Source organism: Pituophis catenifer, unplaced genomic scaffold, assembly GCF_029215685.1.
Source record: "Pituophis catenifer annectens isolate HBS135680 unplaced genomic scaffold, rPitCat1.0.hap2 SCAF_2, whole genome shotgun sequence".
NCBI classification, from domain to species: Eukaryota; Metazoa; Chordata; class Lepidosauria; order Squamata; family Colubridae; genus Pituophis; species Pituophis catenifer.
This window is the reverse complement of record NW_027256882.1, coordinates 230828844-230848387: the sequence shown is the minus strand read 5'-3', so window position 1 is coordinate 230848387 and position 19544 is coordinate 230828844. Positions and strand designations below refer to the sequence as shown.

The window sequence follows — 19544 nt, the reverse complement described above, 5'->3', positions numbered from 1 at the left end:
GTTATTTGTACAAATAAGCCGATGGATAGGGCTTATAAACCAATAATTATTGAGTGTCTGCAAATAAAATAATATAGATACAGCAGACAAATGAGAAATCTGGTAGAATAATGAAAAACAATGAAATGCTGTTATTCCAGAGTAGATTGTATTAGTAGAATAGATATATTGCAGGGGCATTGCACTGTATATCAAAAGTAACTATGTTACATTTATCAAAAGAATTCCTCAAGAAAAAAATTCATACATCTCCACCCCCTCAAAAAAAGCATATATTATTAGAGTTATACAATTATGCCTCATTAAGTATTGTTTATTTGTTTCCAAATAAGGTTAAAAAAGAAAGAAAAAGTAGGATGGTGGGCCTAAAGCTAAACTAAAGTTAGTCTAGGCCTAGTTCTATTTAGGCAGAATACTACCAGGGAATAATGGAAATGTAAATTAGACTGGGAAATTGGGGAGGGGGGGATAACATCCTGAAAAAGGCAATGAATATATTGCCATTTCTGTTGCCTAGAATATTACATGAATATATCCAAGAGATAACCAGGAATGTTCATAGTTATTATGAGTCATGTTGAGTTTAAAATATAATTAAAATACAAAACTTCCAGATACACATTAAGATCTATTTAATCACAAGCAATTTCAAAGAACTGACGTAAGACTACAAACACACAGAACATGTTTAAATAGAATGGAATTCCATAAAGCATGAAGAAATGCAACCAAATGCCACTGAAGGGTAAATAGTAAGAAGACAGGCACATTTAAGCTGGAGACATCTTGCCTTGATTCTAGAAATTCTAAGCTTACTAAAATTAGAGCAACCAGTTTAATACAAACAAAAACCTTCATATAAATCTTTGCTATTAACGATGTTGCATAAAATTTCTTTTTTTAAAAAAACCCATATTTACCAACATCGCTGGAAGATAAAAATAAAGGCAATAGAAATGTATTATTTCATTTTGCTATTGTGAGATGGTGGCCAGGCATTCCCTGTAATCATAGTGCCACTGTTTTCCAAAAATGATCCCTATTGTTATAAATACTGTAATTGGTGATTCCTTCATCTTGTGCTTTCATCTTGTCCTACCTAGCTTGTCCTCACCTACTACTGGTTACATCCACACCTAGAAAATAAGACAGTTTGGTCTAGTGTTTAAGGCCCCCTCCTAGAAACCAGGAGATTGTGAGTTCTAGTGCTGCCTTAGACATGAAATCTGGCTGGGTGCCCTTGAGTTAATATCTCTCTCTCAGCTCAACTCAACTCACTGGGTTATTGTTGCGGGGAAAATAGAAGGAAGAAGGAGTATTAAATAAATCTGCCATCTTTCTAAACTAATAAAGGTGGAATATAAATAAAAAATCAAAGCCTTCTTGTAGACGTCCATCAACACATGTTAACTCCCTACACAACTCAGAGCCCAGATTGAATGCTAGGTTCGAGTTTAGAGACAATATGAGGCACCAATCTCTGCAGAGAATTGTGAGAGAGGTTATGTGGAGATGAAGCCAAGGAGTACTTTCCTGCTCATAATAACATAGGAGTTCAAACAGGGCTTAATATGTTTAGGAAAGCTTAGCCTAATAAGATTACTTCTAATCAATGTTTGGTATATTAGACAACAGAAACTTCCATCTGACACAATTTATCAGCACCACTCAGGGCAACGCTAATAGGTTGGGACTACATTAATTCCCAGATAATCCAAAAGCTGAGAAGCATAAGGAAGCTTTAATCGCATCCTCTTTCCAAATCTGAGGTCTCCTTTCAGTATTCGGGCAAGAATAGAAAGGTACACAATTCTTATACTTTAAGCAATTATTGCTAGGCATTAATGTATGCATTTTTGAATACTCGTTTAGTCTTCAAGGCAATTTAGTCATTTTGGAATACCTTCTGACTTTGCATATATTTTGAAAATGATTTTAAATATTTAGAAAAATAGATGTAACCAAAAATATCACTAGTACTCCTACTCAAAGAGTTAGCCAATTTATTCATTTATTTATTTTTTTAAAAAATATCTTAATACTTCATAGTGGCAGAAAAAAAGAACTAAGGGATTTATTTTATGCTGATGGGAAGTGGGTGAGTTAGAGCATACGGGGAAATAAAGGTTGTAAATATAGTAAGAGACATGTCATCAATTATAAAGAACTGGACAAAGAAAAAATCAAAGACATTGTATTAATAAGCACATGGAATAAAGAACATCTATCACATGATAAAATATTCAGATAAATTTTATCTAGAAAAAGTGGGCCTGCATTAGTTCTGATTCTGAATTTAGAGACTAAGAGAAGGCATTATTTTTTTCTTGAGTTTGCAACCTGAAAATAAACTAATTTAATATGAGCCTGTTTCAAGATTCAATCTGAAAATAAGAAAGAAAAAAAAAAAACTACAAAATTTGCCATAGGCAACAGAAGGGGGAACCTCAAAACATTTCACAAAATTTTGATAGACTGGGCAGAGAGAGAAGGGATTATAAATCATTAGTAGGATATTAACCTTGACAAATTTCAATAAGGCATTTCATGAAGTTTATATATATATCCACTGTACCTCTTTTTCAGGGAAAAAGAACACAGTAGCCTCCAGGTTATCTAAAAAAAAAAATCATTTTGCTAAAAAAATTTAACTATGCTGAGAAAGTGAATGAAGCCCGTAGCAAAGTTAGTTTTTCTTTCCTAAGAGTAGGAAAGATGATAGTAAAATACAGGTAGTCCTTGACTTACAACCACAATTAAGCCCAAAATTTCTGTTGCTAAGTGAGACATTTGTTAATTGAATATCGCACCATTTTATGACACTTCTTGCCATAGTTGTTAAGTGAATCACTGCAGTTGTTGAGTTACTGACACGGTTAAGTGAATCTGGCTTTTCCATTGACTTTGCTTGTCAGAAGGTCACAAAAGGAGATCCCATGTCCCTAGGACACTGCAATAGTCATAAATACGGGTCAGTTGCCAAGTGCCTGAATTTTGTTCACATGACTGCGGGGAAGCTGCAATAGTCGTAATTGCCACCAATCACCAATTCTCTTTTATCATAAATGCAAATGATCCAAAAAAAATGATATCATAGTAAAGGCAGAGGGATAGGAATGAAAGCAAAATACTCATTACTTGTGGAGGGAATTTATTATCATCCATTCTACTTATATTGACCAACAGGAAATATTTCATTTGTATCTATTGGTAATGTTGCTATATTGCAAGTTATAGAGGCAAAGTGTATATACTCTCATTCATTTAGTCTCATAACAGTGATCTAACTCACTGTCTTATTAAATTCTCCTCAATTTTCCAATATATTTTAAATATATAAATAAGAATGCTTTGAATACCTTAATAGATAAAGTATAATTACTCAACATTAAATTGTTCTCCAAGTCTTCTTCCTTTAAAATAAATATGTAATGAGATTACAAGCTTTTGCAAGAAATCAGGCACAAACTGGACCACAATAAATCATGTAGAGTGCCACAATTATACCATAACCTACTTTCTGCCCAATGCTGTATTATAGCATGACTCTGGATAAATGCGCCACAAATAAGTTCTCATAAATATTTATGTCAAATCTGCACTTTATTAATGCTAATTTGTGGTGTATGCCCTTCTTACTCTGCATTATAACTCCTGGAAGACTAGAGTTCTCATACTATAATATTCACATCAATTCTATGACAAATATGCAGTATACCGTACTAACAACAGGATATGAAATTGTTGAGCTTTTCTTTTACCTTATAAAGCATTTCTCAGATTTCATGTTGAGTATTGGCCAAAGGCTAATGCCACACTATTCCCATCATGGGCCAACTAATCATAGTAAACTTACCATTAGGACACAGATGCAAAAATGTTTTTACAATTGGGGTAATTACTCAGAATAGAAACTGCAGCATCTCCAAGTGAAAAAGAACAATACAGAAAAGAGGACAATGCAACAACGTATACGGATATTTTGGTAGCAACATATTCATGTGCAAACTAAACATTAGTCTTTTTTTAAATCAGAATGCCTGTAACACTCATCTACTATTCTGGGCATCCTGAAGAGAATTGTGACAGTTATTTCTCAGTCACACATAAATTGACATCAAACATACTGGAAGCCATGTCTGCAAAGAAAACCAGGCCAGATATTCTGAAAATCTTCGAGATTTCCATATGCTGATAAATTTCTAAAACAACATTTCTGAAAAAGGAGATTTTACATTCCTGATTATTACTGTATTGATAAAAACGAAGTGGAAAATAGATAAAAGGAAGATGAAAAACTAAGAGACAATATCAGAAATTTTAGGAAATTTATACTCTATTAAAAAGGATGTCAGTTTGCTACTGCTTTGTATTGTGTGCCTCAAAGCTGAATTAAAAAGAGGTGGTAAAAGAGAAGGAAAATACATTTTCCTAACGAAGTGTGGTATATTCTTAATAGGGAATAACTATACTTTCCGCAACACAATCATATGGCTTTACAAAAAGTTGACAAACAGGGAAACAGTCTCTGGACTCTATTAAATAGTACATTCAACACTTTTCCAACATGCATTAAATAAATATATCCTGTATTATTGTGTTACATTTTATTTAATATTTTAAATCCAATCTCACATTGGTCTCTTGCAAATGTAAATATAGAAATTCCCTCTTTTCACCCAAAGATGCTTTTTCATGGTGTCCTATCATGGCTTCCTGTTGTTTCTTCATCATGCCTGCTTCTTGGATGAGAAGCAAAAACGTCTTCAAAGAAAAACAATGTCTAGTTGCCTTTTGAAAAAACACCTTTGGGACAACTCAGACCTGCATGACTGAGAATCTCCATAGACATCTATCTTTTCCCAATAAAGCTTTAACAGCAAAGCTGTCCTTTCTCCAGGCATGATGAAGAAACAACAGGAAACCATGACAGGTCACCATGCCAGTGGCCCTTAAACATGCTATTGTAACTATACACTAAACATTGGTTTGTTTCGACTTTAGAAACTCCTCACAAGCTAAAGAATGGGATGAATCAAACACACACACACACATCTATCTATCTATCATCTATCTATCTATCTATCTATCTATCTATCTATCTATCTATCTATGAATCATTTGTTTCACAAGATAAGTATACCTATATCTATAAATAATAATAATAATAATAATAATAATAATAATAATAATAATAATAATAATAATAATAATAATAATAATAAAAATAAAAATAAAAAAAAAATAGAAACAACTTGAAAAAGTCACCAGATATCAGGTCTTGAAAATCAAATTGCAGAGACCCTGGCATAAACCAGTGCAGGTGGTTCCAGTGGTACTCGGCACACTGGGTGCTGTGCCTAAAGACCTAGGCAAGCACTTAAAAACAATTGGCGCTGACAAGATCACCATTGGTCAGCTGCAGAAGGCCATCTTACTGGGATCTGCTCGCATAATCTGCCGATACATCACACAGTCCTAAACGCTTGGGAAGTGTTTGACTAGTGATTCGGGATACGAAATCCAGCATGGTCATCGCGTTTGCTGTGTATACTGTCATAACAATGCTATGGCTCAGAGATAACCCTTGGAATACAGTTCTTGGAAATGTCAGCAAGTATGGCACCTTGGCTAAGAATTTTGGGATTTATAGTATCAATACTTTGGAAGGCAGCATGTTGGGAATACCACTCTTGCTCTGTAGGGCAACCTGGAGGTCAGTAACTGAGGAGAGACCAGGTAAAGTCAAACAGGAATGTTTATTACTAACAGAACAGCTAGAGAGAAACAGAGCAAAGAGCTAGGCATTTGACAGCTATTTATACCATAGCTGTCAAACCAACAACCAATAAGGATTTAGTATTCTCCCGCCGGCTGGATGGTGCATCTTAGCCAATCAGGGCCTCGCGTCGTAAGTGCGAGGACTTCATCGTAAGTGTGAGGACCTCATCGTAAGTGCGAGGACCTAGTCGTAAGTGCGAGGACCTCATCGTAAGAGCAAGGACTCAACACCCCTTCCCCCTGGACGGAGCAGGCGTAGTCGGCCAGGTAGGCAGGGCGCCTGCGCGGCCGGGTAGATCTGCGCAGTTCGGGTTTGGCGGCGGCAGGAGCTGGAGGTGTCTCTGCTATCGGTGGAACTCCCTGTGACTCGTCTGGCACCCTGACGTCGACTTCTTCCATGGGCGGCTGGAATGGTAAGACTGGTTCCGGAGGCGGGTTTGAGTCAGGGAATATGGGTAAGTAGTCAGGGACTGGATTTGTTGCACTGTCTTCCAGGTCGGCTGGGTTTTCTGGCCTGGGCGTTAAGCGAGCTCTTAGTTGGTTAATATGGCGATGCCATAGCCGGCCATCGGGCAGCCGGACCTGGTACGAGTAGGGGCAGGTGACTTGTTCGATGGTCCCGGAGAGCCACCTTGGCTCCCCCCCTAAATTCTGGGCATAGACAGGGTCGCCCACAACGAAGCTGAGGTGCCTGCCAGTGGAGTCTGGGGGCTTTTCTGGGGCGTAGGAAGGGTGAAGGCGGTCGAGGTCAGTGCGGAGGCGTCGGCCCATCAAAAGTTCCGCGGGACTCCTGTTGGTCGAGGGGCATGGAGTTACATGTTGTGCCAACAGGTAGCGGGTCAGTTTCTCTTGCCATTCCCCATGGCCGTAACATGACAGGGTTTCTTTGGCGGACCTCCCAGCCCTCTCTGCCAGCCTGTTACTGGCAGGGCAAAAGGGTGCCACCCTGGCATGGCGAATCCCGTGGCTTGCCAAGTACACTTGGAAGGCTGCGGAGGATAGCTGGGGGCCATTGTCCGAGACAATGACGTCTGGCAGCCCATGGGTGGCAGAGTCTTTGTAGGGCTCTTATGAGTGCAGCAGACGTGGTAGATGCCATGGTGACTATCTCTACCCACTTAGAATAGGCCTCTACCACCACTAGAAACGTTTGCCCATGGAAGGGCCCAGCAAAATCCACATGGATCCTTGATCAGGGCAACTTGGGCATTTCCCATTCTTTAACAGAGACAGCGGGGGCCACTGGTCTAGAGAGTTGGCAGGGTTGGCATCCCGCAACCCATGGGCGGCTGCGTGGTCGAAGTTCGGCCACCAGACGTAGCTGCGTCCTAGGGACTTCATTCTCCTTATGCCCGGGTGTCCTTCGTGCAGGGCTTCTAGGATTGGCTGTTGTAGTTTGGCCGACACTACAACCCTATCGCCCCATAGCAGGCACCCTCGCAGCACAGATAGCTCGTGCTGCCTAATATGGTAGGGTTTGAACTCAGGTCCCACATTCCCAGGTGCCATCCCCTGCGCACCCAGTCTAAAACTCTGCAGACAGTGAGGTCCTTGGCAGAGTGGGCTGCGATGTCGGCAGCGGTGATTGGCAGGTGTAAAGAGTCAATTAGAAGGACAGGAGAGATAGGAGAGGGGTCATATACAGAGATGGGAAGGGAGCAGCGGCTGAGAGCATCAGCATGGGCAAGGTGCTTGCCAGGGCGGTGAATGAGGGTGTAAGAATAGGCAGCCAGGAATTCAACCCAGCGTGACATGCGGGGGGAGAGAACCTGGGGTGTTGTAATGTTGCCAGCTAATATGCCTAGGAGGGGCTTGTGATCTGTCACAAGAGTGAACGGATGGCCATATAAGTATTTGTGGAAGTGCTTGATGGCCGCCACGGTGGCCAGCGCTTCCTTGTCAATTTGCCCGTAATTGCGCTCCGTGGAGGAGAGCGTGCGTGAATAAAAAGCAATAGGGGTTTCAGTGCCATCAGGAAGGACGTGGCTGAGGACTGCCCCATTACCAAAGGGGGAGGCGTAGGCTACTAAGATTAAGGGGAGGCTGTCTGTGTACTGGACGAGGACTGCCTCAGATGTCAAAAGAGATTTGACTGCTGAGAAGGACGTGGCTTCTCGGGTGCCCCAACGCCAAGGGGTCTTCTTGTCTAAGAGGCGGTGAAGGGGTTTAGCTACAGTGGCCTTGTGAGGGAGGAAAGAGCTATAGAAATTTAAGAGGCCAAGGAAGGCTTGCAGGTCTGTTTTATTAGTGGGTGTGGGGGCCCTTCTGATGGCAGCTACCTTAGATGGTGTGGGGTGTATGCCGGAGGCATCAATTAGATAGCCTAGAAATTCTACCTGGGATACCCCAATCCTGCATTTCTCTTTCTTGAGCCTGAGGCCAGCCGTTTGGAAATGGCACAGGACAATCCTTAGTTCCCCTTAAGGTCTGCTGGGCTAGAAGCTGCGATGATGATGTCATCGAAGTATGGAATGACTCCAGGCAGCCCCTGCATGAGTCGCTCCATAAGGCCCTGAAAGATGCCCGGGGTAACGCTTATGCCAAACTGGAGACGATGGCAAAGGAATGCTCCCCTGTGTGTAACAATTGTTTGGGCTGCAGCCGTGGCCGAATCAACGGGGAGCTGTTGGTAAGCCTGTGCCATGTCGTTTGGCAAAAATGGAGCCCTTGCCCAGGGAGTGCAACAAGTGTTGCACCACGGGCACTGGATATGGGTTGGCCTGGAGCGCCTTATTGACGGAATTTTTGTAATCCGCGCAGATGCGGATTGACCTGTCAGGTTTGATGGGTATGACAATAGGGGTTTCCCAGGAGGCGTGGTCTGTGGGCTCTAGGATGCCCTGGGCTATGAGTTTGTCTAACTCCTTGTCAACTAGTGGCTTGAGTGCAAAAGGCACTCGTCGAGGCTTAAGCCTAATAGGGGCAATTTTAGGATCTAGATTGAGGGTGATGGGTGAACCCTTATATTTACCCAACTCTTCCTTAAAGACATCTGCGAATTCTGCCAGGATGTCTTCAAAATCATGCGGGGTGGTGGAATGGATGCCTGTAATGCCTAGCCCCAGAGCGCCAAACCAGTCAAGTCCAAGCAGGCTGAGCAGGGGTAGCTTGCCCGTGAAGGTTCTGTGTTCCACCAAGAGATTGGCGCCACCTAGAATGGGAATGTCATTGCCTTGGTAGTCTCTGAGGTGAACTTGGCTTGGCAGGAGAGCGCTTTTGCGCATCTTTGGGGCCAGCCGCTTCAGGGTATCCCAGAGATTAGAGATTTGGATGACCCTGTGTCCAGCTCCATCCGGCAAGGGGTTCCTTCAATGGTCACCGTGAGGTAGATTTTTTTGTTGGGACTGATTTTTGCTTGGCGGGCCGACCTCACAGGGGCGTTGTTGGCCCTGGAAATGGCAAAACAGTCACCGCCCGGCTTCGGCCCTTTCTGGAACGGTCTGCTAGTGGGCTTGGATGGTGTGCCAGGTAGAATGGCCCGGCAGACCCGTGCCAAGTGTCCTTTTTTACCACATCTGCGGCAGATGGTGGTCTTAAAGCGACAAGCCGCTCTAGGGTGCAATTCTCCGCACCTTTGACAGGGAGACCCCGTGAAGGCTTTGTTTGGGGGGTTTCCCTGTCCTTTGACAGTTCTGAGGCGGCTAACTTCGTCGTCCTCTTCTTCAGCTACCTCAGGGTCTAGTTCTTCTGAGAGGACAGTGCTGGGCTTGTGGATAGGGGCGCTGGTGTGCGATTTGCGAATCTCTAAAGTGGACTTGCTTGATAACGCAAGCCTGCGCCTCTTCAATGGCAGTTGTGAGGGTGATCTCCTTTCTCTTGAGCAAGTGATGTTGCACCCTCAGGTCCCTCACACCGCACACAAACTGCTCCAGTAGAGAGTCTTCTAGGTCAGCAAATTCGCAATTTAAAGCAGCAGTTCTGAGGGAGGCGATGTAATGGTTAATGGACTCTCCCTCTGCTTGCAAAATTTGCCTGAAAGTGTACCGGCGGGCGATGCGCGATGGGGTGGGCTCGTAGTGGTGCTTGAGCTTTTCCCTCAGGACCTCCCATGGCACCGACTGTACTGGAACTGGGGCTAGCAGGGCCATGGCGACAGAGAACATCTCAGGACCACAGGCATTTAAGAAGTGCGCCCTTTTCCGGCTGCTGGTCAGCCCCGTGTAGTCATTCGCATCCAAGAAACATTCGAACTGTGCCTCATACGATTTCCAGGTTTCTGTAGCCTGGTTGAAGGGGGTGAATGTTGGAGGTGCCATCCTTTAGACGGATGGGCTCTGTTTCTGAGGGAATTTTCCTCTAACACGACGTCTCGTCGTTTAGTGACTCAGCTGAGCGCTTTGGCTTAGCACTAGTGACTTCAGCTGTTGACAACCTGTCTCTGTCCTCAGGATCCCACCTTCGTCGCCAGTGCTCTGTAGGGCAACCCGGGGGGTCAGTAACTGAGGCGAGACCAGGTAAAGTCAAACAGGAACGTTTATTACTAACAGAACAGCTAGAGAGAAACAGAGCAAAGAGCTAGGCATTTGACAGCTATTTATACCATAGCTGTCTAACCAACAACCAATAAGGATTTAGTATTCTCCCGCTGGCTGGATGGTGTGTCTTAGCCAATCAGGGCCTCGCGTCGTATGTGCGAGGACTTCATCGTAAGTGTGAGGACCTTATCGTAAGTGCGAGGACTTAGTTGTAAATGCGAGGACCTCATCGTAAGAGCGAGGACTCAACAACTCTAGGTCCCTCCTCATAGGTATGGTCTAGACCAGGAGTAGGAAATGATAGCCCCTTTACAATCTGTGAACTTCAACTCCCAGAATTCCCCAGCCAGCATGAGGCCCACTCCTGGTCTAGACCTAGAAGATCTACTGCTAATAACATCATGATCTTTCTGTTCTTTTTCTTCACCCATATTGTGGCAAGGCAAATCATGAAAGTAATAGCAGCAGTATGAATAAAAAGTAACCGCCTCTACCAGTTTCTTTCCTGGCAAGCAATTAAATGGTAACATAGCAAATGAGGCTCCCCAGAGAGAAGAAAACCATCTTAAAGATGGTTCTGGTTGAAATGTAATCAACACTTACACTATATCATGCCGACTCAGGTGCAACAGCGAAATTATGATTCCTTCTGCATTATTTCTGGTATTACATGTTTTTTAATGTGACTTCACAAAGATGAGGTTTACAAAGTTTAATAAACCTGTTCTAACTATAGCAAAACTCCTAATAAAAATGGTAACAACAGCAGCATCTAAACGCAAACACTCCATCTCTAGAAGGTAAAATTGAACAAAGAAATACTATTTTCAATAACAGTCAGCCATTCAGTATGACAACCAAGTATTTGCTCTAACTTTTAGTTTGGTCCTAACGTGCAAAATTAAAATGACTTTAGAACAATAATGTAACATAGAAAAATATAATATAAAGTATTAAATAATAAAACATAAGAAGCTGGTCAAACTGTCCTCTGTCATAACTAATTTGTCTTCAACATCATTTATATTCTTGAAAAGTTCTACAGATTACTGGTTAAATTGCCCTGAAAATAGTTTGTACAATAGTGAGTTCAACCTTAGCAAGAAACCCCTGGTGAATTTGATGATGATCTCTTGCATCAAACAAGCCACTGATCTCTTACAAAGTTAACAAGCAGTGCAACGAGTTAACCTGGCACTATTATCAGTGCATGCAGTCCCAGCATTTTGTTCATTTTTCCCACAGGCACAATAAAGAAAGGAATGATAACATTTTCCAGCCTCTTTTAAATTCCTTTGCAATTATACTTTATACTTAAAAAAAAGAAAAGAAAAACCAAACCTCAGTGAGTGTTTTCACCAGAATGTAATGTCTCCATCTTCTGAACTACAGGTTTCAAACACAATTTCTTTAAGCTGCTTCTATTCTGATATTCACAAATAAAATAGCCCGTCAAAAAGATACACTACTTTTTTCAGACCTTTTGTCCATAAAGTGTTCGAGGAGAATATTAAGCCATTGTGGGTTCAGTTAGGCTCAATATGACATATGAACACACCCCTTTCTTCTGGTTTTTACTGTGAGTCAATCGGGTAGCTACAACTTCTCCAATGAGCCAGTGATGAACTCATGGTGTGTGAACAGAGGCTAGGCTAGGCTGGTAGAAACAATTAGTTTTGCCCTGGCTCTCCCTTCTCCTCCAGCTTGTCCAGAGGAAGGAACAGGCTTGCAGGCACTTTGATCTCTTCCAAAATAGTCCTTACAGGACAAAAGCATCAAAGAAACCTAAGATACCATCTCACAATTCTTCTGTACTTGTATTTCTGGAATGGCTTCTCCTTACTCCATTTGCCAAGAAAAGCTACACAGTGATTTGGATTCAAAACTCAAAAAGATGCTTCAGGGTGCAAAAGCCTGCCTTCAATTCTTCAAAACTGCTGCAGCTTCTCCAGGGATTGTGTCACTGGCAACCACAGGCTCTGCACAATGCTAGGCAAAGACAGAGTTACAGAGACAGCTAAGTGTGCGCTCTGGTGCACTTTTAAGCAGCTTATTGACTACCAATTAGAAGCAATGCAAAGCCCAATTTGCCATATATTGTATAACTCACAGGGACAAATTATCCAGTAGTGTACAGATAGTGCAAGCCTTAAAATTATCATCTGTGGATTGTTTATTGCTATGGCCTATCCTCTTTTTCTATTATTTATACTCAAATGAGTTAATTCTCTTCCATCAAGAGCCTTGGTGGCGCAGCGACTAAAGTGCTGTTAAGTAGCACCAACTGCCTGCAACTACTGCAAGTTCAAATCTCACCAGGCTCAAGGTTGACTCAGCCTTCCATCCTTTCAAGGTAGGTAAAATGAGGACCAGGATTGTGGGGGCAAGAAGCTGACTTTGTATAAAAAGAACACCGCTTGGGGGGGGGAGGGGGCGAAAGCCCTACTAAGCAGGTGTATATATAAAAGTATATTAAGCTATTGCTTAACGCAAAGTATATTAAGCTATTGCTTAACGCATTGTAAGCCGCCCTGAGTCTCCTGAGAAGGGCGGCATATAAATCGAACCAATAAATAAATAAATAAATAAATAAATAAATAAATAAATAAATAAATAAATAAAATCTTCATTCTTAAATATTCACTTAAAAACAACCACAACCCATTAAAATACTGTACCTGGGGAGAGTTCCACTGAACGTGGCTTTTGCATAGGGTTAACTTACAAAACCTTAGTGACCGAAGTGGAACCTTCAACTTTTAATTAAAAAATGCAAACAAGCTAGCAGAGAAATGATAGCATCAAATCTGTCAGAGTTAAATAGCAATTCCACCAAAGTAAAAGAAAAAAAAAAGAAACCAATATCTGCATGATTATTTTTCTTATTATTTAACTTTGAGAATAAATATTGTAACATATAAAAGACACAAGTTATGTCATTTACTTATTTGAACCAGCAAATGTTAGCATTGCTCTTCTATTGGTGGGAAAAAAAAAACTTTTCAGAGCTCTCTTCACCACAGAAAATCTATCAACAACCCAAGTAAAAACAGTAAGCAGTAAAATTCCATATCATAACATTCATTTTCTTGTTTGCTGTAGAATCTTTCATTTTTCAAAACCATACCACCTGCTGTTTTGTCCTTTTCAATTTCTTACAAAACCTTTTAAAAGGATTTCTAAGCATTGCATTCCTTTCTAAGATATCTAATATTTTCTATACTGGAACATCAATGCTTCTAAGATAGAGGGGGGAAAAAACACCCCGAGGAACTCTAATATTCCATTAAACTTGCTACTTCAACACTATCAAAACTAGCAGCACCAACACCAATGGAGCCAATGGACGTTGGGGCACAGTGACATCATTATACCAATCCTCCAACCGTGTCCTTGAATCCCGACGTTGTTGTATCTGCATGATAGCACTATACACATTTCATCATTTGCCTCTCTTCTTCCCCTCCCTACAGACCACTCCCAATCAAGACACCAATTCATTTAATTAAGAAACATGCAAACAAACCTGTAATTCATGATTATGATTAAGAAAATTTTGCCTTTTCTAACCTAATGTTCTCTGGTGTGTTTGTGGAATAGAAATACCTACAAGTCCCATTTAGTTGTTGGGGTTTGTGAGAGATTACAGTTTCAATATCATCATGGCAGATGGCAGCAAATTGATGACCTTGTTAAGAGGCTTTAAATCTGGCTAGTAAATACACAGGGGGGGGGGGGTCACCGAAAAATCCCAGCGCTACAAACTAGATGGGGGAAATCCAGGAAGAACATAACAGAAACCATTTTAGTTTAGAAAGCTACTTGCACATATCCACCCTATTCACCAGAAACTTAACTTGATGTAATCCTTAAAGCAATTAGGAAAAGCTGTGATTAATTCATCTCTATGATAGCTGCTTCTACTGGTAGTCCTCCCTTAACAATGACAGATCTCCCTAGAGCTGCTTATGACCTATTTTTGAAGTTCTGATGGTCTCCCCACATTTTGGGCACTGGTAACTGGCTTACATTTACAGACATTTGCAGCATCGTACCCAGTGGTGGGATTCAGCCAGTTCGCACCTATTCGGGAGAACCGGTTGTTAACTTTCTAAGCAGTTCAGAGAACCAGTTGTTAGAAGAAATATTATTTTGTTTTTTTCCACTTTACAGAGCTAATCCTGTAAGGAAGGCAGGAAGGAAAGATTCTGGTGGTGTTTCTAGCCTAATCTTTATTGCCCTGCTTACAGAAACTGCCTCTCTGGTTAACCCTTATTACATTGTAACAGCTAAGGCGAAGCGCCCATCGAAGTGAGTGACATTGAGTTGGCCACACTCACAGGGTCACATGACCACTGAGCCACACCTACCCAGCTGGTCATTAGGGCAGAGAACCGGTTGTTAAATTATTTGAATCCCACCACTGATCATACCATCACACAAAAATATCCATTGGGGAAAATGGATTCACTTAATGATCATAGTGTTTGCTTAACGACTGCTGCAAAAAAAGGTAATAAAATTGAGCATGGTTACATGGTGATCCACTTAACTATTCATTTTATGACCATAATTCCAGGCTCAATTATGGTAAAAGAGTCGAGGTCTACCTGTAATTTTCTGCACGGGATCCATTTTGAGCATGCACTGGGTAGTAACCTTTCTCAAAACCTGGAAGATAGCAGGTCTGGAATCTTCCGTGGAATGAGATTACAATTAGGATTTTTATTACAGGCAGTCCTCAATTTATGACCACAACAATTGAGCCCAAAATTTATGTTGCTAAGTGAGAAATTTGTGAAGTGAGTTTTGCCCCGTTTTACAACTTTGTCTTGCCATGTTTGTTAGGTGAATCACTGCAGTTGTTAAATTAGTAACATGGTTGTTAAGTGAATCTGGTGTCCCCATTGAGTTTGCTTGTCAGAAGGTGGTGATCACATGACCCTGGGACAATATGCATCGGTTGTCTAGCATCCAAATGTTAATCACATGACCATGGGGATGCTGCAACAGTTGTAAGTGTGAAAAATGGTCATAAGTCACTTTTTTCAACGCCACTGTAACTTCTAACAGTCACTAACTGAACTGTTGTACCTGTATTGATGCTGAAACTGACAATAGGAAGTAAGAGCTACCTAACATAATCTTTACAAGTGGCCCTTCCAAAAACATGTGGAAAAATCACTTCTGCGTTAAACTCTTTAGGGCAGCAGTCACCAACTGGTGGTCCGTGGACCACTGGTGGTCCACAATAAAATTTTGGTGGTCTGCAGAAAAACTTGTTTTTTTTTTATATTGCACTAAAGCAGGGGTCCTCAAACTACGGCCCCTGGGACAGATACGTGCAATGAACACTTGTGTTGCTGCAAAGACCTCCTTCGGGGTATTTTTGTGGGTTGGAGGGGGACAGAAATTCCAACTTGGGGTCTGCTTCGGCCTCCTGGTGCAGGGCTTTGGGTGAAGGCTGGAGGGAAGTGCCGCTGGTGGCAGAGAACCAGAGGGCCTTGTTCCAGTGGGACTGCATCATGGCCTGAAACTGGCTGACCATCTCAGCCTGCTGAGCCTCCAGGTGTTGGCACCTGGCCTTGCACTCATGCAGGTCTTCCCTCTGCTTAGAAAGCCTATGCTCCTAGTCCTCAGTGAGGTGCTTCTGCTGAGCCTCCTTCTCAGCCAGATCCAATTTGAACTGAGCCAGCTGTTTTGCCAACTCTTACTCATGGTGGCTGCTTAGCTCCAACAACTGCTTCCTGTAGGGGGCCTAAGGAGCTCAGGTGGGGAGGCGAGGAGTGGGGGGGAGGGGAGGGGCGAGTAGAGGCCAGCGAGGTGCCCCTCGACGAGAGTGACATCGAGCTGGCCACACCCACCCAGTCACACCCAGCCAGTCAATAAGCAGATCATATGAGTGGTCCACGGGATTTAAAATTATGAATTTAGTGGTCCCTGAGGTCCGAAAGGTTGGGGACCCCTGCTTTAGAGCACATATCCAGGATATCAATGGAACCATCTTTCTCCAGTGGAAAGCATGCCCCACTCATGCTGGCAGAAGGGGCCTATGCAGATCCCATCGACCAAGAAATAGCATCTGGTGGGATCCAGGAAAAGAGCCTTGGGTGCCACGGTCCCTGCCCTCTGGAACATCTGCCATGGAGATAAGATCCACCCCCTCTCATTAGCTTTCAGGAAAAGCTGGCTATGCCAGCTGGCATGAGGTCCTGAAGAAGAAGCTGTTGGCTGGAGATGGTTGCTGAATTAACAGAGAAGGTCCTTCACCTTTCCCCTCCAAACCCATGTTATTAGTTTGTTTTAATTAATGTAATTTTTAATTTGTTGTAATATTTATAATTGTTTTGATATTTGTACATTGTTTAGATATTGGATATAAGACGCTCGGAGTCACTTTGAACTATGAGATGAGTGGCAAATAAATTTGATACTAATAATTTAAAACTTAAGATACTGATTCTGTACTTTTGCTAAACTCTCAACTTTCCTTGAACACTCACTTTCTTCATTTTGGTCTGTCTTCTTACAGGACTATCAACTGATTTTTATAGCATACATCAGAATGAACATGTGGTATTATATAGAGTTATAGATAAGTAGATACATAGGCATACACACACATATACACAAAATTTATACAACCACCCATTTCACAAGAACTGACTCTGGGTGGCATACAACAAAGATATAAAACAATAAACATGTCAAAAAGTCATCATTAAAAATTTCAAAAGCACGAAGTACACAAGACATCATTTTATATTTTTATCTATATCAAATTTATATGGCCATCTATAATCTTTGGGGAGATTAGCTTGTCAAAGATAATGAAGAATCATTAAGAAATTTGGATTTTGGAACAAAGCAAAGAGTTTCTGACCCAAAAGTACATAAAAATTGTCTCTCAGCCATCTATTCCCCATTAAGAGCAAACCCCAAATATATAATTTAAGAAGAACACAGACTTAACATTTGGCTTCATAGAAATAAAAAAAACAAATATGGAGATTTCATGCAATATCACATTTCAACCCCCATTTTCCCCCTTTATAGGACTCCCATATCCCCTCATCCTATTCCATGAATGTGTCAACCAAAAAGCAGAGCCAAAATAATGACACCAGTGCCACTTTGCCACTAGCTAAACTCATTGTTTTAAAACAGCTCCTGCATCTTTTAGATTAAAAAAGCCCTGTCTTTATCTATCATGGTCAGATGCCACCTATCTCTTCACTCTTATGCATGGCAGTGTTGTGCCTGGTAGCATTCATTATTTGTTGGCTCTCTCTCCTTAATTCCAGCTTGTAACTAGATACTGCCCAAATGCTCTTCAAATGGACCATATGTTTGCATTCATTTACAACAAAATAACGCTAATATAGCCTAATAAAGAGAACACTTAACCTGGATGTGGCTGGCCTAGTTGTCAACTCCACCTCCAACTCAAATCTGATAAATTACTAAATAAATCATTACCCATGCAAGGTAGAGCTGTGAAGTAGTAGAGAAACTAATCAACTAAGAAATCAATGTTAGAGATTCAATATTCTTCATTTCTCAACTGTGTTCCACTCTAAATAGAGTTCATTTGTGGATATGGTTTTTAAAAACCTTTTTAGAAAGAGAAGTGGGAGAATTTGACACATTTCAGCAATGATTAGCACAATTCTAGGAAGACATTGCTTAAACAAAAACCTGTGGTTATTGCCATTTAAAAATATGTTTCCTGTGGACACCAGATGTTTGATGGTGAAAGGAGAGAGCAGGGTGGTAGCACTGAAAAGGAGAATATTCTAATTTAGTTTCTGGTATGAACTCCTTGTTCACAGTACAAGGAACATGCCTATGTGTAGAGCAAAGGGAGAGACTAATATAACCCTTAATGTTAATGTTAATGTTTTCCTTCTAGAATTCAACCTAAAATCTATTAGAAAATCTGATATGTGCCCTTTTCAGAGTCACATTATCCCAATTAGGCAAGTATATGACAGGATGTACGAAAATTGGAAGATGGGGGGTGGGGGGTGCGGGGGAAAGAGAAGCACAGCAATGCTTATATAATTAGCACCCAAGAGATTCCCAAGATGCAGAGAATTATCCTTAAATACCTGTTTAGGAAATCAATAAGATCAAGCAATACAAGAAGACACTTTGTATTGTTGATCAACCGCTGCAGGTGTATTTGTAATTTTAGTGGATAAATCAATAATTACTGCCCCCCCCCACACCATTTTCAAGTTTGCTCTGTTGATTATACGTGGAAGAAAAATTGATTTTGTAAATTGGGATACTACCTAAAAATGGGCAAAGAGATATAGCCTCAGAATTCCAGAGAGAAACATTCAAAAGCTGCAATCACCGATGTAAGTAAACAAACTACAAATCTAGAAGAGAATGTTTAGTATTCTTAACTACTAGCATGTTTCACATTACAGATTAGATACAAACTCATTCAGAGGACTATTAGCCTTTTTACTAGAAACTCAAGCTCTATTAATTGGAAACAGATAAAAAATACTGACTCAGGACAGACCTTATGAGTAAACTAAGTTCCAAGAAACGTAGACCAAGAAGTTCCGTTTAGCATCAAAAACTGAGTATTCAGCACTCCTTGCCCGAAAAATTACTCTTGCTTCTTTCCCCCTCCCCAAAGCAAAACTTTTTCTTGATATGAAGAATTGTGAGAGGGAGGGGAGGAGTGGGGGGGCTTTGGGGAAGAGGTGAATAGAGAAGGACACACCTGTATTAATCTGCTTATTGCCTAGAGCATCATATTTTCTGCCAAGAAGGCTACATAAATCACAGCTTTCTAGCAATTTTTCAATATCTCCTATTAGATACCAGCTTGACAGGCTCATATTTTTGAGCACCAATGTACTGGCATGACAGGCAAACATTTGTATAAAGTAGCCTGAACCTAACTGGCATTGCAGCAGGATGAAGCACTGTGGGATGCAGCTGTTTTCAACTGGTTTTACAAGTCAAAATTGGCCTTCTCATATTATGAAGTTAACAACTAAGGCAGATTTAAGGGAAAGAGAACAAAGGGTAGATCTATGCAAGGAGGGCAGCTTTGTCAGTGGCTTTTTCCTATATAGCTTGATAAAGTCTTCCTTATCAGTATAGCTCCACTTATTTCTTGTCAAGGGGGAAAATAAGGCAGACGGTATATTTTAAGATTACAACTCCTACTATCCCATTGGCATTGCTGACTAGAGCTGGTGGAAGTTGTAATCCAAAACATCTGAAGGGCACCAGGTCAACAACTCCTGTAAAAAGATTGCC

General features: G+C 41.4%; 1 protein-coding gene across 1 annotated transcript in view; it reads right to left on the bottom strand.

The window, feature by feature from the left end:
• LOC139313198 (transducin-like enhancer protein 4) overlaps nucleotides 1-19544 on the bottom strand; it is a 164141-nt gene that overhangs the window by 87905 nt on the left and 56692 nt on the right. The gene's annotated exons all lie outside the window — the stretch shown is intronic.